Below are 24,219 nucleotides of genomic sequence, written 5' to 3' on the forward strand. Positions count from 1 at the left end.
GTACGCTTTGGTGGCAAGTAACATGTCTGCCGACTCTTCTAGAGTGAATGCTGCTTCTCAGAGTCACCTCAGGAGCTCAGGCCAGGCGATTTGTGGGTGACATACTGCAAACAGATGCCTGGGGATGAGGGAGCAGGCAGGCAGCTCTGCAGGCGTAATAAGACGGATTCCATGAGCGGCACCTAAAAATTAGTTTTATTAGTTTCTGGCTAGGCCCTGTTTAAATATTTAGCTTTTTGCCTCAGTTTATTTGCGTGTTTCAGTGAGATAATAATAGCTTTCCTCAGGCAACTTTATAAGGATATTTTGAATAAAAAGAAGATAATGTATGTAAAGAGTTTTGAACTCTCTGAGTGGGGAAAATTACTATGAAATCATTGTAATGATAATTAGTAGTGGTAATCTCAGGGGTGCAGGAGCAAATTATTTTATATACTGTGTGTTATACTCCAAAGAAAGAACTGATTGAGGCGTACATGTTGTTCTGGTTCTAACTCGTGTTTCTGTGACCAGGGTTTATCCCCTAAACTATAAGTACATCTTCTGACAGTGACCTTGGGAGACCTTACTGGGTACTCTGCCCTCCCACCCCACCCACAACCATCGCATGAAGTATAGCCAGGCCAAAAGTGGTGGGTAAGGAACAATAAGAAAATGTTTGCCAATTTTAATATGCCTGAGCACTTTTATTATGATTTAAAACTGAAACCTTGCTAAATGTTGACAGTGATCCCTTGATAAAGTCAGCTCGTTTCCGTGTTTTCTCACATAGCTCGGAAGGATTTTCAACACATACAGGAGTTAAAGGACTTTGGAGTGACTGAGTGATGACAGAATGGCTGGTCCCAAACCTGGGTCCCTTTGGCATGCAGTCTCTCGTCTCCCCGACGCCTGCCGCCTCACCTACTATTTGTCTGTGACTCTGTGGCTGTTTGTGGTTGGCATCCACCCCCACGCTGGCATGCCAAAGGAGTGAATGCACAATGGGATACCCTGGCGCTGACGGATGTTTTAATAACTGTGGAAAATGAGGAATTTACAGATGCATGATTCAAGCTCCCACTTCAAAGGTCCTCAACCAAAATCCTCCTGAAATTAGAAGCAATATCGCCGAACACAATGCAACCTTTTGCATGACTGCCCAACGTTACTATAAATCTGTGTGTGCAGTGTTTGGGAAAGTTACATTACCGGGGAACAGATGCCCTGCTTTCATTTGGAATTTATGTGCAGTGTTCAGTAGGTAGGTCCTGCCTGGGAAATATGAGGTATATAATGGGAAACAATTTGCTTTTCACTGGCGGCCAGGGCTCAAGACAGGCCAGGGCTCTTTGACTAGGAGCCTCACCAGCAGCCCTACCTGGCTAGATCTTCCCATGTCTGAACTGCCTTCTCTCTGAATTGAGAACATTTGTTCTCTCCTGGTCTGAACCTCCACCAGGAAGGAGGAGGGATTAGTCCCGTGTCCCACTCCTTTCTCAGTGTACCCCACTTTCTCACTGCTTCTCAGTAAATACCCCGAACACTCATGATGTTTTAAGTGGATGCCATATCTCCTGTAGGTCTTCCTATTCAGGCCTATCTTCCTCAGCCAGGCAGAGGCTTCGGGCTCACTCTTTCCTTTTGTGTGTTAATTACTATCACTCATCTAATGCTTGGCATGGTCCACACTGTGAAAGCACTCACTAAACTTTACCTCACCTTGTGAGGTAGATATTTTTCATCCCTGTTTTATATATGAGGGCACAGCCTCAAAAAGCAACTAACAAGTTCAAGGGCACACAACCAGAATTAGAAGTAGAAAACTTAAATGTGATATTTCCTAGTCTTTCAGATTAGCAGCAACACGACTATTTAACTCTAATGTATTTTCGCAGATAACTAATATCTTAGCAGGGTCTTCTTGGACACAATGCGTGAGTGCAAAGCCTTCCTTTTGTTCTTGTTAGATTTTCCCGCACTGTGGCCAATGTTGAGGAGGGTAGAGACTTTTAATTCTCCAGCAAAAAATCCGCCCAAATGAGGAGGCCCAGGGTTTGTTATCCTGATTCATCCAGGCCATGGTAGAGTTATGTCGTTATTACTACCAGATGAGAGAACTCCTGAGCGGTGCTCTCAGGGGCACTGCTGATGGGTACCTTGATGACTCTCATTTTTCCCTTCCAAGTTCAAGGCTGGTCAATGTTTCACCCTATGTGCCCTTGTGATACGGTGAAACCTTCCATCCGGGTTGATGTCAAGTGTTTCCTAGAGGCTTCTTTTACGAGTCGCCTCTCTGGGACAGACACAAACAGGGGGTTGATAACGACCAGCAGTAGTCTCGAGACCTTGGGCTGTGTTGTTTCTGTCATCTCATCCTCAGCAGCAGACATTTGAGAAACGCGTTGCCATTTTAATTCTGAGGAAGTTAAGGGAGGAGAGTGGGATGATTTAAGTAATTTTTTCCAAAGACACACTGCTTAGTACATGCAGACTTTAAATTGGTGAGGCAGTAGAAGCAATGTTAAGAGTTTACTCATGGCTGATGTGACATACAATTCATTACATTTTTACTAGCTCTAAAATTATAAACTGGATGGTTATGCGTGGTTGACTGTGGTGGAGATGGATGGTAGTTCAGTTAAAGATTAAAGAAAACTAATTTTTCCAGTTCTCTACCCATTCACATTGTTTCTTTTTTTAAAAATCCTTCTCAGTTTTCCCTCTTTTTCCTTCTCTCCCAAAGCAAGTGCAAGCCAAGAAACCTTTGGCGTGTGACTTCAGGTCCACGTTGTGTTTCAGTGCCACATGAAATGATGCCATTAATTGCTATTTCCCAGACTCCATGGATGATGGAGCTCTTACTGGAAGTCTGTTATCAGGGGAAGGAAGGCTAGACTATGGACAAAGCTGGTAGCTGTCTGTCCAGTTGGTACAGCACTTTTTGAAGCTCATTTATTTTTGGCTTTTCTTCCTGAATATTGAAAGTATATTAAGGCTATGTATTTCTCCTTGAGATTTTGCTTTGATAACAATACTTCTTCATTGTAGGTATTTAAAAAAGTTTCCAATACCATTTATTTTGCATCCCTTGAGTTATTTGGAGGTATGTTTCTGATGTTCCACTTGCATAGATTTTTAATATTTATTTTGGTTTTTAATGTCTAACTTGATTATAGCATGATCTGAGAAAATGGCTTCTATATAGTGGTTCTTTAAATGTGTTGCAACTGGTTTTATAACATAGTTTTTGGTCAGTGTTTGTAAATTGCTCATATGTGTTTCAGAAAAGTATTCTCTAATGGTCCAGAGTTCTACTACCAGTAATTCAAGAACATTGATTTTGTTGTTGAAATATATTTTTTGTAAAGTTTTCATCTGCTTGATTTGTCAATAAATGAGACAGGTATGTTGAAAGCTCTTACAGTGATGACGAATATGTTAATTTTTGCAGTTTATTATTTTTTAATAAATTTCCAACTTATTTTATTAGTTATATTCAAATATAGAATTATTGTACCATATTGGCTAATTTATGTTTTGGAAAACATTAAATAACAGAGACCTACTTTATCTTTAATAATGCTTTCTGCTTTAAAGACTATTTTGCATTACATTAATTTTATGGCCTTATTGTTGTTGTTGTCATCATTTTGGTTAGTATTTGTCTACTCCCTTTTACTTTGACCTTTTCACATGTGTACATTTTATCGGGTGTCTCTTATGAAGTGAATCTTTAAAAGAAGCAATCAGACAATCTTTGTCCTTCACCTGGGTGGTTCAGTTCATTCATATTTATTGTAATTTTGGATACATTTTGACTCGATTCTATCATTTTTCTTTAACTTACAATTTGTCCTGTTTCTCATACTCTTTTTCTATTCTTTAGTAAAAACACTTGAATTTTTTCTCTTTTCAGGAGATCTTTAATTTTAATAAGATGTAATGTCCCACTCTGTTTTTGAAGCAAAGCATGGCTCTGGATTTCACAACCGCACACGCATGTGGAAGCTGGGTCTCTGACTCCCAACACCAACAAAACATGTCCATCATTTGATGGCAAGAATTGTCTGGTGGTTGAATCGAATTCTGAAATTTTGCATAAAGCAAAAGTTTTTGTTTTGAGATATGCTTGTTAAGTCATGAAAACACTACAACTTTTTCTCACAAACTGCTTTAACAATGACTTCCCTCTCTTTTCTTGTTTTTTTTCCCCCTGTCTTACCTTCTCCACCATAGCCAGACTTTTTCCTGGCTGCCTGGTTTCTACACATCCGGTGTCGTTTGCACAAAGCCTGTTGCCTCCCCTCCAAGCTCGTACTTAACCATTCATCCTTCTTTCACCAGCAGCAACACGGAAGCCCCCAGCCACTCACACCTGCATGCTCTAGCAGCTAACCCAGAGAAACAATTACTCTTGCACTAGAGATAAATAATAAACAAGCAACACAATAAATTGTGGAGACTTGGATGGAGGTGGAGGGTGAAAGAAACGGAGATGTTTTAAAGTTCATGGGATTTTTCTTAAACAGTCAAAGAAACTGATATCACTACTGTTTTGTTTGTTTTGCCACGTATCCCTGTGCTCGATTCCAGGGTTTTCCACATCCAATCAGTTATCCCTGGTCTAAACAATTCTACATTGCAGCTTATTCAAGAACTTATTCTGTTCGGTGGTGTTATTTTAAAATAGCTCAAGTTTTCCATTGCTCAATGAGAAACATTTCCGAAATGTCACTGAGAGAATTAAAAATTAAAGTTGTGGATGGACAGGAACCATGAGCAAAGCAACTGCTCTTTGGGTACTCTTTACAGTATTTGGAGGTTAAAAGAGATCAGCTCCAAACTTAAAAATGCCTCCAGATATCTCTTTTTAAATTAATGATTGGGCGATATGATGTGTCCTTTCTTGGTAAGCTTGGGTGTCAGTGCTTCATGTGATTTGTGCAGACTTTTTACCTGCGGTTGGCTCTTTTCAGCCCTCAGCTGGTGTGTGCTCAAGAAATGGAAGCTGACATTTTGTGTGCATCTAAGCAGATTATTTTAAGGCAGGCAAATTTGCTGGGGGGAAAATTCAGTAACGATGACTACTGAGCTTCCTTATGGTGAACAGTATTTGAATGTTGGAACTGTCTTGAAGTATTCCACTGATTTTTGCCGGTTTTGGAATTCAAGGTCACGAGACTTTAAAAAATAGTTTTAGGAGATAAGGATCAAAATTAAATATTCAGAACAGGTGCTTGTCTGCAAATGTGTGCACGCATTGGCACATAGCTACTTGAATGTTCAGTACGTGCCAGCTTGGCAATTGTGGGTGGAATTTGGGCATTAGCTTGAGAATGCAACCTGTGGTGGGTTTTTTTTTCATATCCCCCCGCCCCAAAGCACCCAGGACTGTATCTTTTCTATGTGAGCGGTAATATCCAGAAATGAGCACTGTGAGATGAGTTGTTCCATGTGAGGTAATTGTGATTACCCCCCCCAAACATATCTCTTTCAAATGCAAATATTTATAAAATCTATTATATAGCCTTCCTTTGTGGAATATGCTGGATAGGGTTTAACCTCATGAAAATGTTTCTCACTGAGCAATGGAAAATTTGAGTAGACTCATTATTAGAAAACTATGAGTTTTTTTTTCAGTGTAAGAATACAGGGTGCCCATGGGGTTATTGAGCTTTGTGGAGATTTAGGCCCTAAATTAAGTGCCCTGCGAGCTGTAGTTATTGAGTTTTTCTTATTTGCTGTCCACACTTTTTCTGTTTCTGTTGTATTGTATAACTGACATTCCTATTTTTAATTTCTGCCCTATTAGCTATTCTTGACATTTATTGTTTAAATTGACAAATAGCTGGTCTTTACTGAAGCTGAGCAATGTTTACACAATGTTTATTCCATCCTCTCTGCTTGGGATGTGTTTGGATATTCCCAAGGTGGACCGGATAGGACACAGGAACAATTAAACTCCAGGCAAGGGCTCGTGGCAGATTGCATTCCCCAAAGATGGCTGCCAACAGTCTTTCATGCCACATCCCCTTCTAGACCATGACCTGACCCCCTTTGAGAGATGGGAGTCTACATCTGGACAGGTGTATGATGAGTATGGCAGAAGTGACACTATGTGTGATCTAAGACTAAGTCAGACCAGGCAGTGAGGCTCATGTATTGTTTTCCCAAGGAGTCCTGAGCCGTCATGTATGAGACCTGACTTCCATGCTTTGAGAAAGCCCAAGACACATAGTGAGACCATGTGAATATAGTACAGCCACCAGTTCCAGCTGAGGTCCTAGCTGACAAGCATAAACCCCAAGCACATGAGTTAAGACACCTCCAGATGATTCCAGCCTGTCTCTGCTGAATTCTTCCCCTGAATCCCTTTCCCCCAGCTGTTGAGTCTTCCCAGCTGAGGGCTCACATAATCATGAAAGGAACAGGGACAAACGGGTCTTGTTTTGTCCTTTCTAAATTTGAGAAGCACAGAATCTGAAGTGGTTTGTTACACAGCCATGAGAACTGTTACAAAGCACCAGGGAGTCTTCTTTAAGTGGAGGCTGAGAGTTTTAGTGCCCGGTCTGCAAAACATTGTATGGGGTAGTGGTTAAGATATTGAGCTCTGGAGTTGAATAGGTCTGGACTGAAATCCCGGCTCCATCAGCTGCTATACCCTATGCAAGTTTTTACCTTCTGTGAGTTTTGGTTTTCTCATCTATAAAATGGGGACCATACTAGCATCCTATCATTGGGTTTTGCAATAAAGTATTTGTTATAAAGCACTTAGCAAAATGAATAGCACAAAATAAGTACTCGGTAACTTTTAGCTACTTTTTTTCATGTGTGCATGAAATAAGTTTGAATTCTCAATGACTCCTATTAGTGCCTTCCTGATTTACAGCTGTATTCGAGGTAATTAAACTTTAGATACATTGAGTTCTACCACTCAGTATATCACTAGTAAAATGTGGCAGTGTTATTTTCACAACTGGAGACATGGGGAGAATGACAGTTATATACACTTGGAAGCAGAGTTGCTAGGTTTTAAATTTGATGAGGGCAGGGTCCACATCTCTTTTTCATCACTGTATCTCCAGAGCAAACCCAATAGAACACATAGAAAATGTTCAATAAATACTATCTATATGAATCACCATAAAATCCTGTTTGTAGAGCCTTGGATAACACTGAAGATGGATTCACTTCATCATCTGCTCATTTTCAGAATTGTCAAAGATAAAGAGGAATTTTCTGAAAAAAAATTACCCTGAAGCCTAACATTTAATTATCTATTATAATTATTTTCAGATGCCTTGATTTTATTTGGGGCCACAGGAGCACACAAAATATTAAGATAACCCACTTTTCATATTTATAGATCCCAAACATTTTCTTTATGTTCTTGGAATATTATGATGGTTATTAAATAATTTGTTAAGTGATTAGCCCTGTGCATTTTTGTGTAAATGCTTATAGTTTTGGTTTTTATGATTCAGAAGCCAAATTGTGATTTAAATTAATTATAACCTTAACTTGCTTTGTAATTGCAATCACACCAGGCAAGGACTCAATTTTCTCATCACAACATATAAAACTTTAATTAGAGTGAAAATTATGATCTGTGGCAAGGGCTTCTGATATATTCTGGCAAGCCAATTTTAATGGAAACACTAGAGTCTGATTTTTGTTAGATGAAACAGATATAAACTTTTTCTGGGAGTTGGATAATCTTGAAAGCGTTAGCATTTTATTGGTGACCAACAGAAAGACTACAGAAAAAATTTTGCTTCTGAAGATCCAAAGTTGTATTATCCACATAGGTTAGATTATGCTCTGGTGACAGACAGTACAACATTTTCTTGTCACACTAAGTTCTCTTTTTTGTTCACAGGCCTGTGCTCAATCCACTGAGCTACACCAGCCAGGGCCCGACACTAAGTTCTCTTAATGGTCAGGTGACTTGCCATGCGGTGGTCCAACCTTCAAGGCCCTTTGATCCTGGGGGTCTGCATCTCACTCTTTGTGGCTGAGAAGTAGATCCCTCTGTTCCAAAGTGATGCGTGTCACTTTCACTTCACTCTTCATTGACCCAAATCAGTTAAAGGGGCCATGTTCAACTTAACCAGGAGTCTTTCTCCTATATGTTTGGGGAGAGGAAGAGAATGGGAAACGATGGTGAGCCTTAGTAATGTTCCAGGAAGTAACATAGTGGTTGTAAGAATCTGGTTCAACATCCTTTTTAGGGGAAATCTTTTTTTCCTCTCTACTTGATGAACATTGCATTGAGTATAAGTGAAATATTGTTTCTCTAATGTAATCAGCACAACTTAAAGGACAAGAAAATATGGTATCATTTACTGCAGAAGGGATTTGGTAGGAGGTGGCTCTGTCTTGGATTCTTTTCAAGGAGTGGGAGTACTTAGCGCTGAAGCTGCCAGAGAGACTTGGTTGGAGCATTGCTTTGCTGAGAGCGCAGTTCCGAGGCAGGGACCTAGAAGATGATACCACAGCAAGGCTCTCATCTAATTATCTCTCTCCTGGTGCAGGACCCTGAGAGGAGACAGTGTGAAAAGCAATCCTTGTCAGTTACTGGAGAATATCATGACATTTCTGATGGCTACTGTCTGGATTGAAATACCCACTCTTCCTTTCCCGAGGACCAACGTGCATCATTTCCACTCTCCACCAGTCATCGCCCTGCTCTCAATGAACAGAACGCAGCATGGGGCAAAAGTAGGTTTACAGTTGTTTGTATGTAATCTGATATTAATACAAGACTACACTGTGTTTCGAGTGCTCACGACTGTAAACTTACTTTTGCCCCACCCTATAATATCCATAGTGAAGGTCTGATAAGACCCAGTTGGCAAGATGTATTAGCTGTAATCTTCCCTGCTCCAAACCTACCAGGGTGTACTTTGCATTTGCCACTTTTTAAAGGCTGGATATGATTTCCTGTCATGACTTTCTACTGCCACATAAGGGTTCTTGGCCTATGCAGGGCAAGTGCCAGTAATTTGAAACCTTTGGCACTTTCTTTAATGACCTTTGGCCGATAAGTGCTAAGCAAGCCTTTGATGAGGAGTCTTTGGTCTAGTGTGTTGATGGTACTTTCCTGCACCAACCTTTCCATTGAAATGAATCGGGGCAAAATCTGGGTAAAGAGGGGTCCAACATTTATTGCACTTTGTGTTCCTTCCATAACACAAAATAATTCCGAGGTGTAACCAACAAATGAACTTTCCCAGTACACTGTTTTGTTGTATTAACCCAGGATTTTACTGGTGAGTACCCACGGGGCCGGGTGGGATCGGCACTGCGAGAGAGTCTACAAGTGTTCGTGCAACATGCCGTTCACAGCCAGTGCTGGGTGTGTAAGAAGCAATCTGGATCAGGGAATGCACTGGATTTTGGTGCCGGTCCACATGTCTTATTGTTTTGTTATTACCACATGCAATTCTTATTCCTAAGAGCACTTTCATAGTTTGCTGCCTTTTCAATAAAAACAAGGGCAGTGCATTAAAAGATGCTATCTCCCAATAGAAATAAGAACAATAACCATTTGTCAGGTGACCACACAGAGTATTGGTGTCAATATTTGAAAAAGGAGGACCAGTGCGCTGGCCTAAGGGCATTAGTACGTGTTTACCAGAGATGGTTCTTTCTAGGAAAAGGAAATGAGAAGAAGGCATATTGCGGGAAAAGGAGCTGAGCTTTGCAACTGTTGAGAAAGATTTAATTGGGCTTTTTCTTATATTATTCCCTCTCTTGTTTTTTTCCCCAATATATTCTCATGCATGTTGGGGTATATATTCCCTAACACAATGCCATGCATGTTGTTACGTTTATTCCTTCACTCATTTAACAGTCAGGTATTGATTATCTACTACGTGATAGGAAAAGGCTAAGTATTAAGAATAAAGACATATGACCTTAGATCATTTACTCTCAACAGGGGTGATAAACACATGAAGAATTAGAGAAAAGAAACAAGGTATTCTGGGGCCACAGAGAAGGCCGTATGGAAATATCTAGGAGGAAGGGAAGATAGCAGAAAGATCCCCACAGCCTTCTGAGTCTAGAAAGATAAGGATAAATAAATGAAGGGGGTGGGGGAGACAGTTCCGGGCAGACGGAAGAGCCCTGAGATGCTAATCAGTGGAAGGGTCCAGGGAGTGGCAAGTGACACGTGCGAATGGAGCTTCAGGAGGTGGGGGGGGGGGGGACGGTGACAGAAGGTGAGGCTGACCAAAATCTGGACCCAGCTTCAGAGCGGGGGACTTCAGTGCCGTATCAAAGAGTTCGGACTCCATGCTGCAAGGGGCGGGGAGCCACTGAAAAACTGAAAACAGGGAGGGCTCTAACCTGATTTCCATACTAGAAAGACGACTCCAAAGGCAAAGCAGAGTTTTGAATGGAGGCTGTCTTCCGGGCCCAAGAGATGACCGGAGTGGCCGGGGCATGGCAAGAAGAGGAAAGGTAAGGGATATTTACCCTGTAAAATTAAGAGAACTTAAGTGATTGGATGCAGAGAGTTAAGAGGAATAAATCACTGATTATTTCCATATATCTGGCTTGCGTGAACTGGAATACAGGGGGGAAAGCACATCTGAAGGGAACATGTGTTTGAGATGCCTAAATATTGGAAAGGATATGTCCATTAATCCATTGGTTAACATTTATTGAAAGCTCAGTATGTGTGAAATATTGTTGTAAATTGTATGTTGTAACTGGTTTAATCCTCGCAACCACTGTAATAGCTACTGCTAGTGATTTTCATCAAATTTAAGGTGCCATCAACTGTAAGACACATGCTGATATCAAAGATGTTAAAATTGTCCTTCTTAGAACTGATAAAATATGGTATTATTCCCGTTTTACAGATGAAGAAACTGAAACTGACAGATTAGGTAATTTATGCAAAGTCACGTTCTTAGTTAATAAAGGAGCCAGGATTCAACTCTAGGTGGTCTGGCTCCAGAAATTGTTCACTTAATTCTTGTGCTATGTCACCTCTCAGTATGTATGGATCTCAGGAGGAAGTGATTTGGTGCAGATCAAGACCTGAGAGTCATCAGTCAAAGACCCTCTTAAGTGGCAATGGTAGAGATGTTGTGTATGGTACATGACTCACAAATTTGTGTTGAAGTCATTGGATTAAGATGGAAATAACATTGATGATTGACACGAATGGTTCTTTCGATACATCCTCATGTCTCAAAAACATCAGAGCACACCTACTTTAAGCAAATGTTCTACAAAAGAAACTAAAGATATGATATCCACAGAGGGGGAGATCAGAAACGCCCAGACTTCCCTGAGCACATGGCCATTTTCTCGTCCATCTTGTAAAAGGACAGACGAGAGGAGAAGCTGGATGGGAAAGAAATCTCCTTGAGAACATGACCATGCAAGTGTACGAAATCAAAATCGAGCCTGGAGATTTGCATGGTAAGTTTCTGACATCTGTAGTCCCTGGAAAAATTAAATTCCTTACCAGTGGGCAGGTATGTATTTAGTCAATTGCTTTTACTTACCAGTAAAAGGGCAATGTCACTCAGCACAGCGAGTCACAACTTTAGGGATGCAATCTCTCTAACTCAATAGTAACAAACTTGTTTGTTAGGCATAGTAATTTCCTTTCCTTTCTCCAGCTCCCCTTCTCTCCTCCAATCCTCCCCAGATTGTCATTTGCCAGTGGAGGAAGCAGTAGGGTGAATGTATAGGTTGCTAAAGACAGAAACCCAGTTACGGATTTGCAAGGGAAATTCAAAGAAACATTTGGAGCCCAGTCCTTCATTTGGTTTAAACTTCAATCAGGCCTAGGGGATGAGTGGAGAACAGCTCTGAGGAGGAGGGCTGTATAAAGCTGATGTCCCCGTGTCCTTCTCAGCAGGATCAGGTATGCAGAAGATGGGTAGAAACTGTCTCTGAAAAGAAGGCAGCAGAACACTAGTGTGGGAAAGAGGGCTGCTTCGGTAGCCAGCCTTCCAGATGGGGTCAGTCTGAACAGCTTAGGAGCAGCTGTGGCTTGGCCCACACAACTGCACGTGTTTGTGAGTGCCTTTCATCTAACTTGTTGATAGTGTAATGACAATAAACAGAGCAAATGAAGAAACGACTTCAGCAGGGAATGGGCTAAAGAAGACAGCCATGTTTTGGAGAATGATTCTAAACTTTTAATTGGCTGCATTTTGGCCCCGGCAGAAAGCAACAGTTTCTCTAATTTGCTGTATTTATTTAATCCCACTCTAATTAAATCATTCTCATCAAATTATTTTGTCTAAAATATTGCTTATTTGTTTTTAAAAAGGTACTTGGGTAGGACACATTCTATTTATAACTTTTCAGCTATCCTTGGCAAAAAAACAACGGTCTCTATATTTTTACTTTTTATTTATTTTCTAGCATGACCTCTTCTATCAGTCCAAAAACCCATACAAAGTAATTGGATTAGCTAGGTGATAAACTGCCTTATGTAAATCTTTTGAAAAGGAGATGGTTTATAATTGCATTCCAAGATAAATACAAAATAGTGCAAGCACCAAAGTCATCTTTGGGAGGATAAAAACAACCCCCCCCCCTTTTTTTTTCACTAGAAAAGAGTTTGACACAGAAAAGACCTGAGACATGGAGGAAAAACATAATTTTCTGAAAGGTAGATGCAGGTGACAGAGTCTTGGTTCATCCCTGGGGGTGGATGGAACCCAGGCAGGAGTTCCAGTGGGAACTTTTTGGAGAATATGTAAAATGTTACATCTGCAGCTGCTAGCAAGGACTGTGAAATGATATCCTCCACCAGATGAGGACTTTTACCTTTATCTCTTTTACTCCAAGGCTAGAGATAGACGAGCTGGTCTCATATGTGGAAGCTCCCTGACATGACCAGGGACCACAGTATCTGCTGGCATCCAGGAACTTACATCTGAGTAATCACATCCATGACACAAGAGAAAAAAGGAAGAGGAAGAGATTGAGGAAAGGGGGTCTGCTGGTTCAGACAGTCTCCTTTAAAGAGTCTTCCCTGAAGCTTTACTTAATAAGAAGCCTATTTGTAGAAGGCCTAAGAAAGGTAGACTTCCGAGCTGGTCATTTACGTCCCATAATATTTCTGCCAGTAAGAAAATAGGGGAGAGTGGTCACTGAGCAGGATCTCGTTGTCATAGACACAGTGGAGTGGGAGGGAAAGCAGGAGATGAACTGCACTGAAGGCAAGCCATGCTGGTTTTATTATTTTAGCTCGGGTCAAGTTTCCAGAATGGAAGTGTTGCGTTTTTTTTTAAATACAATTTTGCCTGGAGACGACATAGGCAATACGATAACATAACGCTATGCCCAGGAGTGGCTGAGTGACTGGGACCAACAACTACAGAAAATTTGGAGATCACCGAAGAATTGAATATGGATATTGACCTATCACATAATTCTACAAGGCTACCCTTCCTTCAAGAAGGTAATTTTTGTAATAATAATAACAATTATTACTTTGAAAGGCGTTTGAGACTGAGGAGCCGAATGCGGATGTGGTCCTTTTTTTCGGACTTGTTTTTTCAGAGAGCTCCTAAGGAGCGGGCGGAATCAGCCTCCCCTGGTGTCACGTGATAGAGACAAAATGGCCCCAGGCGTTTCACAATAGCTCTGAGATCACTGGAACTTGTCTAACTGACGTTAGTGGTGTAATAAAAAAAACCTTGTGTAGTTGGTTTGGTATTTATACTCTAAAGAAATGCAAGCCCCTGATAACCATCTTGCAGCCCCCTCTTTACCTGTAACCTTCCCCAAACTCCTCACCTTTCACCCCCACTCAACATACTCTAAGGGAATGTAAGGAGCCAGTTCATTCCGAAAAAAAAAAAATATATTGAATACAACAAAAAACTTCTTAACTTTAACAGACTAGTATAATTCCATCAAATGAAGGTAAGTAGCAAAGTTGTGGATAATAGGTCTACCCTATTTGAAATGTTGATTTTGCTTTCTAAGTGGATTAAACTCATGGGAACACAGGGTGGGTTTCCAAATGACAATGACTTTACCTGGCAATAGTAATCTAGAACATATTCCAAAAGGTTTGGCAGGAGTGTGGATCGCCTACTGGCTCCAGAAAACCCCTTTGCTTGGATTCCCTCCACTGGGCATGAAAGGAGGCACAAAATTGACTGTTCTTTTTTTCCTAGAGAACTTTGTACATGGCTGCACTCCCCGTGTGAAAAATAGAAATGATGTTGTTTTTAAATAGGAACCAACTAAAAAAAAAGGTGGAAAAAATAAATTCAAGTGTGTGAAAGCACGAGGAGGCAGAAGGAAATAATTCTATTGTATTTATTTTTCAACAAGAGCTTACATCTGTTCCTAATTCACACAGATTATTGACACATCTGGATGTTTGGCTTTAGGAATTGTAAGCTGCTGTGGTGGCATTTATTTTTTTGAATCAACTCTTCAGACCACCCTGGAACTCATGCAAACTAGTTTGGAGAGAAGGCTGTGATATTATTAATAAAGTTACCTCTGGCATTTCAAAACCAGTGCAAATGGGTTCCTGTCAGTTTGTGTTTTGTAAATTGTGGTTTTGCATTTTTGACACCTACAGGAAAAATAAGACCAAAGCCAAGGGCCTAATGGCTTGACAATGACAAATTATAAGCCAGATAAAGCTATTAAGGAGATGGGTGTAAAGTTAGCCATTCACATTTAACAATAGGGGACCCTAGATTTCAGCAGAAGCCAAATAGTAAAGGAGGGACTGGTGAACATGCTGTTTTAACATGGCCTGATGGGAATATGCATTCTAACAAGGAAAGTGGGATTGTTAAGTAACATTGATTAATACTTGACCTCTTGGATGGATTCCTTTTGTAATCAGGAGTTAACTTTTCTCCCTATGTGGTCTGATTGTAGTAATTTATTCCAAGGGTATGAATAATGGGAGTCATGGAGTAGACCTTTAAAGATTTTAAAAAACAAAAGCATAACAAAACACTTATTTCATTGCAAATATTTCTTAAATGGAGTAGCATGCTTTTATTAAAAGAAACAGAAGATCATACATCAAAATCCTAATACAAACTGGCAAAAACAAAACCAAACCCTCTTACAGTTCTTTAGCCTAAAGGTACAATACCAAGAATCAAGCACAGAACATGGTTTGATTAGTTTTGTGAAGAAGATTCTTTGGAGTTCTGGGAGTAGGTTTGGGTCTTCATTTTGCTGTCAAAGCAAACCTTAAAATTCTCTCCTACGGGAGATAAAGTTTTACTACATGGAGCGAGATTGTCCAGCAGATTGACAGTTAAAAATGACATCTGGCTTTAGCATTCTTTAAGGGCAATTCTTGCATTCCACTTAGAAAAAAAATGATCGTGATTACAGAACATCTGATGTAGCTTAGAAACAAACTTATCTGTTGTACTGATATTCCTGTGCCTTTAGATATTATTCTATTGAATGCTCACAAAGCAAAACACCAAATGTATATCAATGCTTGAGATAAGTGATAAAATGTTCCCAGGTATGAGCTTCCAGCCAATTTCTAATGTATAATAAAAGGTGTACTTCCTACAGCTTTTTTGGTAGAGATGGCAGAAAAGGAATCAGAATTAGGAGGCCAAATTCCAAAGACCCCACCTTCCATGGAATAGTTATGTAATTAGCAACGTTCCTATCTTCATTTCAGTACAGCCTATTTTAAGAGGCTAATAGGTAACATTAGGATCAATTAATCGCCCCTGGGAATGATTTTATTGCAACTCAAGACAGTGACGTTATAGTATTGTTCCACATTGACTCAATGATTTTAAAAACAGTATCACTTCTAACATCGCCTACAGCCCTGTCATTTTCCAGCCTTAGATCTTGTGAATGTGTGAGTCACAAAGCTAATTTGGAATATTTCTAGGTGATCCTTAGTGTCTAACTCCTGGTTAATGGGCCTTTAACAGATGCTTTGATGATGGGAGATAGGAGTAAACAGGAAAACCGAGTTCCACAAATAACACAAGTGTTTCATTTACATGAACCTCCACCTTTCTTCTAAGCCGAGTTTAAGTCACAGCCTGTTACTAGAAATAATAAAGTAGGCTGGCTTGCGTTTTGATCCATTTCCATTCTCCCTGTGTACAGCAAGCGACTCAGGCTATTTGCTCATGGTAGGGGTGAGGGGAAAGGTTTCTGAGAAGTTTCGAGTGCGTGAATGACACAACTTCGGAAACGCGCCCGGGCACTGAGAGCTAAATATCTAATGAGTAGGACCGCTGCCACCTTAGGCCCTTTGGAAAGGGGTCTGAGCAAATGTGGAGGTGTTTCTTTTGAGTGCACCGTTCGCTGGGGCCTGGAATGCCCAGTAGAAAACCATTCTTTATTTACATTTAAGGGACTCCGCATTTCTTGCCTTGGCTAGTTCCTTGCCTTGGCCAGTTCCAGGCCTCTACTGGAGCTAAAAATGAACGGATATGAAGGAGCAGGACTGGGAGAGAACTGGATGTGAAAAATGCCAGTTCACAGAGACGGACAAAGCATGAGGAAGGAAGCAGGGAAGCAAAGATTCAGGACTAGGCTTGCTGTTCATTCTTTGAGGTTCAGTTTCTCCCGTGTGCTTTGTATCCAGACCTCAACCCTCCTCCTCTCCGGCTTCTGTTTGGAAACCGGGAGCTGGAGAAGTGTGTCTTTGGGCAAATACCATTGTGTGCTTAAAACTAGGTGGTTCCAGAATGCTGGAGGCAAAAAGCAACGTTAGAAGTCACTGGTCAAACTTCCTTATTCTGTAGATAAGGGAGATAAGGAATGGAAGCCCAGAAAGGTGAAGGAATGAGTGGAAGTCTCTAGGCAGGACCCAGAGCAGACAAATGTCCTTTCTCCCCCTCACTTATGCTTACTATTTTATAGCCGGTCTCCCGTCACCGGGAGGATGAGGGGAGAATTTGTGGTTTTGTTTTGAGTATTTTTTTTGTAATTGACAAACATATCTTTGACTTATTTTCTGCTCTTATGTGGGAGGAAATAATTATTTGAAACCTTTGAAACATTTAAAAAGCTGCCTTGCAGTATTTACTGAATGTGTAGGGTGCGCTCCATACTGAACCGGGTGCTCTGGGGAAGAGAAAAGCATGGGCTGAATCCAGCTGACTTTGGCGCCTAGGAAGCAGCCACCACCAGGCTGTGGTGGGAGGGGCACGAACACGGACGACCCCCCCCTGTGAAGGTGCTCGTTCAGCGTTTAGAGAAAGGAAGGAGCTTTCCTCTCCGGCCTTCTAGGTCTAAGAGGTTAGGTGGAGCTCACGCAGCGATCTGGTCAAACCTTTCCCTGTGACGAAAGTCTGACCTGTCACACTCTGATGCTAAGGGAGAGCCTCTGGATTTGGGGTTTGTGGGGGCGGAAGAATTTCCTCCCTTCGGGCCATTCTGGACAGCCTGTGGCTCAGCAGGATTAGGAATCCTGAGGGGTTTGCTAATCGTTACTGGAATAGGAAGGGCTCTTCTTACGTTCTGTTTTTCTTCTTCCTTTTTAGATTTCTCTTGATCACATCTCTGTTGGAGGCTCTCTAGAAGACCTGCTCTGATTTCAGCATCTATTGTATAGGAGCTTCCTCAACGTTTCTTTTCTGCTTTTACAGGTTGGGTCACAGTCAGCCTTGCTCTCTCACCAGGCAGAAATTCCTATTCTTTTGACTCATTCATTTCCTTTACCAGGAAATATCAAAATTAATCACTATATCATCAGGTCTAATCCTTACATGATTTTCTGTTTCCTCGTCATCCGATCTTTAAGATGGATGCTTAAATCTAACCCATGGTTTTAGATTTGTAATGCTTGTTTTAAATCCGTTTCCAATACAAGATGATTTTTGAATCTGTAGATCATTAAGGCATTTTATTTCATATTTGTAACTTAAACCTTTTTTTTTCAGCATTATTATCCTTTTACTTTTCTGGATGAGGACTCAGTCGTTTATAATTATCTAGAAATCTATCATTCTTGAGCTTTCTTTATAAACTCATTTTGTTACCTAAACCCATATAGTGAAAGTGTTTCAGAACATTATAATGTATTTGCTAACATTATACTTTTGATATTGTTACAGAAAATCTCTATGTCCAAATTTTGACCTTTAGTTTTCCTGGTGACAGAATACATATACATCCTACATTCAAAATGTCACTCCAGGCTAACTTGTCCTTTGAGGTGTGGCTCAAAGCCTTTGTTTCCTGTTCAGCGAGGGACGGTGATTCTGAATGCCTTAGGGAGTGAAGGGGACAGGGCACCTCCATTTCTCCTGGCCTCTTCGGACCTGGGTGCCTGCTTCTGCCGATTAGCTCAATTGATGGCTTCCTCACCCCTGTGCCACTGCCTTCTATACTCACTGCCCCACACGGGATGCTGCCCTGGTCCCCCTTCTCCACATTCCAGGGCTGTGTGTATAGCAGATGTTCACTGAACTTTAGGGCAATAGAGCTGTTTAATTAAAAATAAGTTCGAATTACAGCATCATAAAAGCTAAGTATGTATTATTGCAGTTCTCAAATCTCTCTGGTCCTTGGGAACTTCATACTCTCCCTTCTCCAGCAGGCTGCCTGTTTTGTAGTAATCTTCCTCTTTATTCTCCATCTTGCCTCTCGTCTCAATTCCATCTCTCCAAGTCTTGTTGTTTCTTATATCGAGAGTTTATCATGTTCAGCACCTGCATATCTCTTCAGAATCGCAATGTATTATTATTATTTTTAAATATATTTTATTGATTATGCCATACCCCCCTTCACTCCCTTCCACCCTGCACACCCCTCCCCCACCGTTCTCTCCCTTTGTTCATGTCCATGTGTCACAAGTTCTTTAGATTCTATATTTCCCATATTATTCTTGCCCTCCCCCCTGTCTATTTACTGTCTATGCTACTTATTCTCTGTACCTTCTCCCCTCTTCTCCTCCTCCCACTCCCCTGTTGCTAACCCTCCATGTGATCTCCATTTCTATGGTTCCACTCCTGATCTAGCTGTCCTCTTGGTTTGCTTTTGTTTTAGGTGTGGTTGTTAATAACTGTGAGTTTGCTCTCCTTTCACAGTTCATATTTTTCATCTTCTTTTTCTTAGATAAGTCCCTTTAACATTTCATATAATAAGGGCTTGGTGATGATGAACTCCTTGAATTTGACCTTATCTGAGAAGCACTTTATCTGCCCTTCCATTCTAAATGAAAGCTTTGCTGGATAGAACAATCTTGGCTATAGGTCTTTGGATTTCATGACTTGGAATACTTCTTTCTAGCCCCTTCTTGCCTGTAAGGTCTCTTTTGAGAAATCTGCTGACAGTCTGATGGGCACTCCTTTGTAGGTGACTGTCCCCTTATCCCTTGCTGCTTCTAGTATTCTCTCCTTCATTTTAATCTTGGCTAATGTAATTATGATGTGCTTTGGTGTGTTCCTTCTTGGGTCCAACTTCTTTGGGACTCTCTGAGCTTCCTGGATTTCCTAGAAGTCTATTTCCTTTGCCAGATTGGGGAAGTTCTCCTTTATTATTTGTTCAGATAAGTTTTCCACTCATGGCTGTTCCTTTTCCCCTTCTGGTACCCCTATAATTTGGATGTTGGAATGTTTAAAGATGTTCTGGAGGTTCCTAAGCCTCTCCTCATTTTTTTGAATTCTTGTTTCTTCCTTCTTTTCTATTTGGTTGTTTCTTTCTTCCTTCTGGTCCACTCCCTTGATTTGATTCCCAGTTTCCTTCTCATCACTATTGGTTTCCTGTGCATTTCCCTTCATTTCAATTAGTTTAGCCATCATATGTTCCTCTAATTTGTGACTATAATCAACCAATTCTGTGAGCATCCTGATCCACCAGTGTTTTGAACTGTGCATCTGAAAGGCTGGCTATTTCTTGGTCACTTAGGTTTATAGGCTCTGGGGCTTTGAGCTGTTCTTGAGTCATAATGTTTGGTCTGTTCGCACCTGTTATGTATGAGGGGCAGAGCCTTAGGTGTTCACCAGGGCCGGGCGACCCAGTCAGAATCTCAATTTACACCTAACTTTTCACTTAGGCACTTTCCCAACCAAGACCTATTCTTTTTTTCTCCCATGAGGAAATCTGGCACCTGTCGTCAGTCTCCGTGGCAGTTCATCCACAGGCTTCCTTTCAAATTGATAAACTTAAACCAGGGGAGGCCATACTTACTTTGGAATTCACCTTTTGGTATTCTCCTATTTTAAATGTTTTGTCTTATTTTATTAAAAACATTTTAAATATTATACTTTATCTTACATTTAAACATCCCATGAAAATTATGAGAGCTACTAGTGTATATAGTGTCAAACTTAATATAAGTGAATACAAGTGAAGGTGAAAATACCAGGTCAGCTTTTACAAAAAATTGTTTAATATGCATTATTTCAAAAAATTATTTTGCCTCCTTATTGCATTAACCTTTGTTTCTTTTTTCCCCTATAGTGATTCAAAGTTATATATTTCATTTCTAATTTTTTATGGTTAGGGTCAACTTAGTATATGTATTTCTCTATCAACATCAAAAATAAAGAAGTATGGATTCTCCTTGGGCCAAATGATAAATTGAACACACCTTTCCAATACCCAGAAGTTGTTGAACTAATCTTTTAGTTTCAGATCATTATCATTTTATATTTTGAACTTTCAATTTGAAGAACTTTCCTTATCTTTTCAAACAAACAAGTCAAGTTTCATTGCTTAGCCTCAGCAGTAAGTTGTACCAACGCTACTGTTTGCTACTCTTTCTTTCATGGGATATGTTTTCCTTTTCTTGAATTTTTTATTTAAGGACACCCCCCCCCCCCCGGCATTTAATGTCAGCCTTGGGCACCTATAACACGTCAGCCTTCATCTCAAAAATTAAAAACCATAAATGACACCAAACCTTCCCTATTCCTCATGAACTTTCACACTGAGTCTGAAGCCTAAATAGGTCCTGAATTTGTCCCATTCGTGTATGTGGCCTGTCCTTGTGCTCAGCCTGTTCTGACCCGGAGGTTCTAGGTCAGGGTCTGGGTGGACTGCAGACCTTTTCCGCTGGCTGTTTGGTGTGCTGTTTCTCGGTGAAACTCTCTAGTTCTACAGCATTATTTCAGGAGAAGTAGAAAGTAACATTTGTGTGTTTAGGATGCCTAGCAGTTCTGGACTGGTACCTCGAACAGGGGTTTGTATTCACCTTTCTCTTTTTCTTTTCGCTGCCTCCCACATCTGCTTGATTTTGTTCTTCAAGGAGGTTAAAACACACACATGGGCACACGTGGTACCCCATGTGTGTGCAAACACACTCCCACACTCAACCAAAGGGGAAGGGCCATGGTGGGGCAATTAAAGGCTGGTCTAGGAATCTATAGCAGAGTAGTCAAACACAGCCACATAACAGGTATTCCATGTTGATTGTCTGTGCTAAATCAGTCAGGGTCTCTGCCCTGCAGGAGCGCACGGCGTGGTGGGGGAGATCTGGTGAGTGCGTAGGAAACATTACGTGGTAGAAGGAAGAGATATGGGGAAGCTGAGTTCAAATCCCCATTTCATCACTCAGGGTTGTGTGATGTGGAATAAGTCTCTTATATTCTCAGAGCCATATCTCTGATTTCTTCTGACAAAAACAAATTTTGTCATTAAAAGCCTCCTGCCTTGGCAGACAGAAAAACGGAAAAGAACGAGAAACAATGAATTCCCTCTGTTTCCATGGGCTGCAACCCACCAGGAAAGCAAGACAAGCACACCGGGGAGTGTGAGAATTGCTGTCCTGTGTGTGAAACAAGCCTCTTTGGCACTCCTGTGAGACCAGAGAAAGACACGAGGTAGTGGAAGAGGAGAGAGGTATTATTTAATGTCAGATTAGCTCCGAAAGACACTCTTAGCACTTGTGATCTCTGATCTCTGTTTTAATATAGCAGGTTGGTCACAAAGTTGGACAGAGAAAAGACAAGTTTTGGGACAGGCAGAGTGGTCGGGTGGGCAGCTGGCCAGTGTCTATTAGCCACACTCGTCCTCAAAAGAAAACATTCTACCATCAGATAGGATATGTTCCCAACTTATATACTGTCTTCCATATGTCTCGAAATACTGACAGCCTTGAGAGGTGATGGAAAAGAGCAAATACACAGTGAGGAGGAGAGATTGCCCAGGACAAACAAGAAGAATGGGGGCCAGCTGTTCTCCATTCTTCCCAGAGACAAAGAGTTCTGTTCTCTGATCTGTCCCAGCGCTTTATCTTATTGCACTTAGCACTTTCTACCTTGGATTGTGACTATTTGTATACAAGGCTTGTCTTCCTTACTGAGCTGCGAGTGTGGGGAGCCCAGAGCTTGCCTCCTTCTTCAGATCTCCTCCACGTGGGCCTTGCACTTAATAGGGACTCAGTGACTGTGAGCTGAAGGCGTACAGAGGCCGTCAACAGCAGGGGTGGCAATTCAAATCACACCGAGTTAAGGAAAGTTTCCTTGAGGGTGGCTGAATCAGCGAATAATTGACTGAGGGGATGTTATCTCCTCTAGATGCCTTTACAGAAAATAACATATTCTCATTGATTGGAAATGACTTACATATGGTGCTGCATGGAGCCAGAGGGAGAGAGCAGCCGAGTGGTCCAGATTCCTCCCAGAACCCAGAACTCTGGTTCTGTGATGGGAAACACCAGCCTCAACATCTTCCTCCTTCATTCTCTCTCTGCTCCCACCTCTTGGTCAACCATATTTAACTTCACCTGATGACTTTAATGATAGGATTTATACATCTGGTCCCTTCAGGAAAACCTCCTCTTCTTACCTGAAAGAGATATCTGGGCTGGGGATTATTCACTGGAACAAGGTCCAGGCCTTATCGGAGGCTGTGGCAAGCCTCTCTTTCTGCAGGCTGTGGTGACTGTGCCCTTAGAAGGAAATCAGGTGGCGGGGCTGCCCCCTCATCTGGCCTGGAAAAAGTGGAGGCCGTTAAAAATGGCCTCAGTTCTCTGGAAATCTTCCAAATGGGGCCTCTAACCTTGGCATGAAGATTTTTTTTAAGGCCTCTAAGATTTCTCCAATTGTCCTTGTATGTAGCCCTGCATGTCAGTGATCATATATGGAGGCCAGGGAAGCTTTTCCCATTTCTTGCTCTGCACCTGTGGTGTGAAGTGAAAAGAAAGGGATTTCTGACAAAAGACCCGCATTCTTCCATTTGAGAGTGAAGTCACGTTTCTCTATTTGAAATGAACTTTGCTTCTGAAGTCTAATTTTTAGGCATAGTTGGAATGAGATGTTCAAGGACTGTTGAAGGTGCATCTTTCTATTTTTGATTTTTCATTTCATTTGGGCTTCAAAGATTCCTCATTTGCTTATATTTCTTAGAATTTCCTTTTGAAAAATGACAGTAAAGGGTGGAGAACTTCTGGTGGTTTGCCAATACCGGGTTCTTTGGGAAAGAAAATAGTGGTTCAACATGGAACTAGATTGTCTTGAGCCCTCACTTGGGGTTGTTGGGAGCTGGAGAGAGCACGTGCATATCGCTGCTTACGTTTTAACCACCGGGTCTCCAGTGGGGAACAGGCATCTCTGCCTTGGGAAGTGGAGGAGGGCTCCAGATCGAAATAAGCTGCTCGGAGGCAGTCACGTTGGGTCATGGAAGGACAGGGCACTCGGCTACACATATTCTGGGAGTTTTAATTGTGTAAAATCCTGCTCTTCTGCTTGGTGTCATGAGCTCCATGTGGCTATTGAGCACTTAAAATGAGACTCTTCTGAACGGAGGTGCTCTGTGCGTATAAAGTGCAGACCACAATTGCAAAGGCTGAGTACAAATAAAGAAGGTACAACACATATGTTTCATTGAATATATGTTGAAATGATATTATTTTGGATCTATTGGGCTGTATAAAATATACTAATAAATCTTACCCATTTTCATTGTTTAAAATATGGCCACTGGGACATTTAAAAATACATGTGTAGCTCAAATTATGTTTCTATTGGGTGGTACTGCTCTAGACAGAGCACTGCAAAGGAACAGGAGTAATTCGCTTCACTACATTTTTCTCCACTCTATTTCTTGTAAGTACTAAAGCTGTCCATTTTGGCAAAGATTCTTTGAAAGGTACACATGCCTTTCTCCATGTTTGTCTTGTTTTCCCATGTGATTATAAATTTTCTGAGTGGCTTCAAGTCATAGACTCAGCAAAACCATAGCAAATGATAACTTGTGTTAGGCATGGGTTCTGGGACTGTGACATTGAACAAGATTGGCCTAGGGCTGCTGCCCTAGGAACCTGCTATGTAGAAGTAA

The sequence above is a fragment of the Sturnira hondurensis genome, unplaced genomic scaffold (genome assembly GCF_014824575.4).
Source record: "Sturnira hondurensis isolate 20B ecotype Veracruz unplaced genomic scaffold, ASM1482457v3 Scaffold0022201, whole genome shotgun sequence".
NCBI lineage: Eukaryota > Metazoa > Chordata > Mammalia > Chiroptera > Phyllostomidae > Sturnira > Sturnira hondurensis.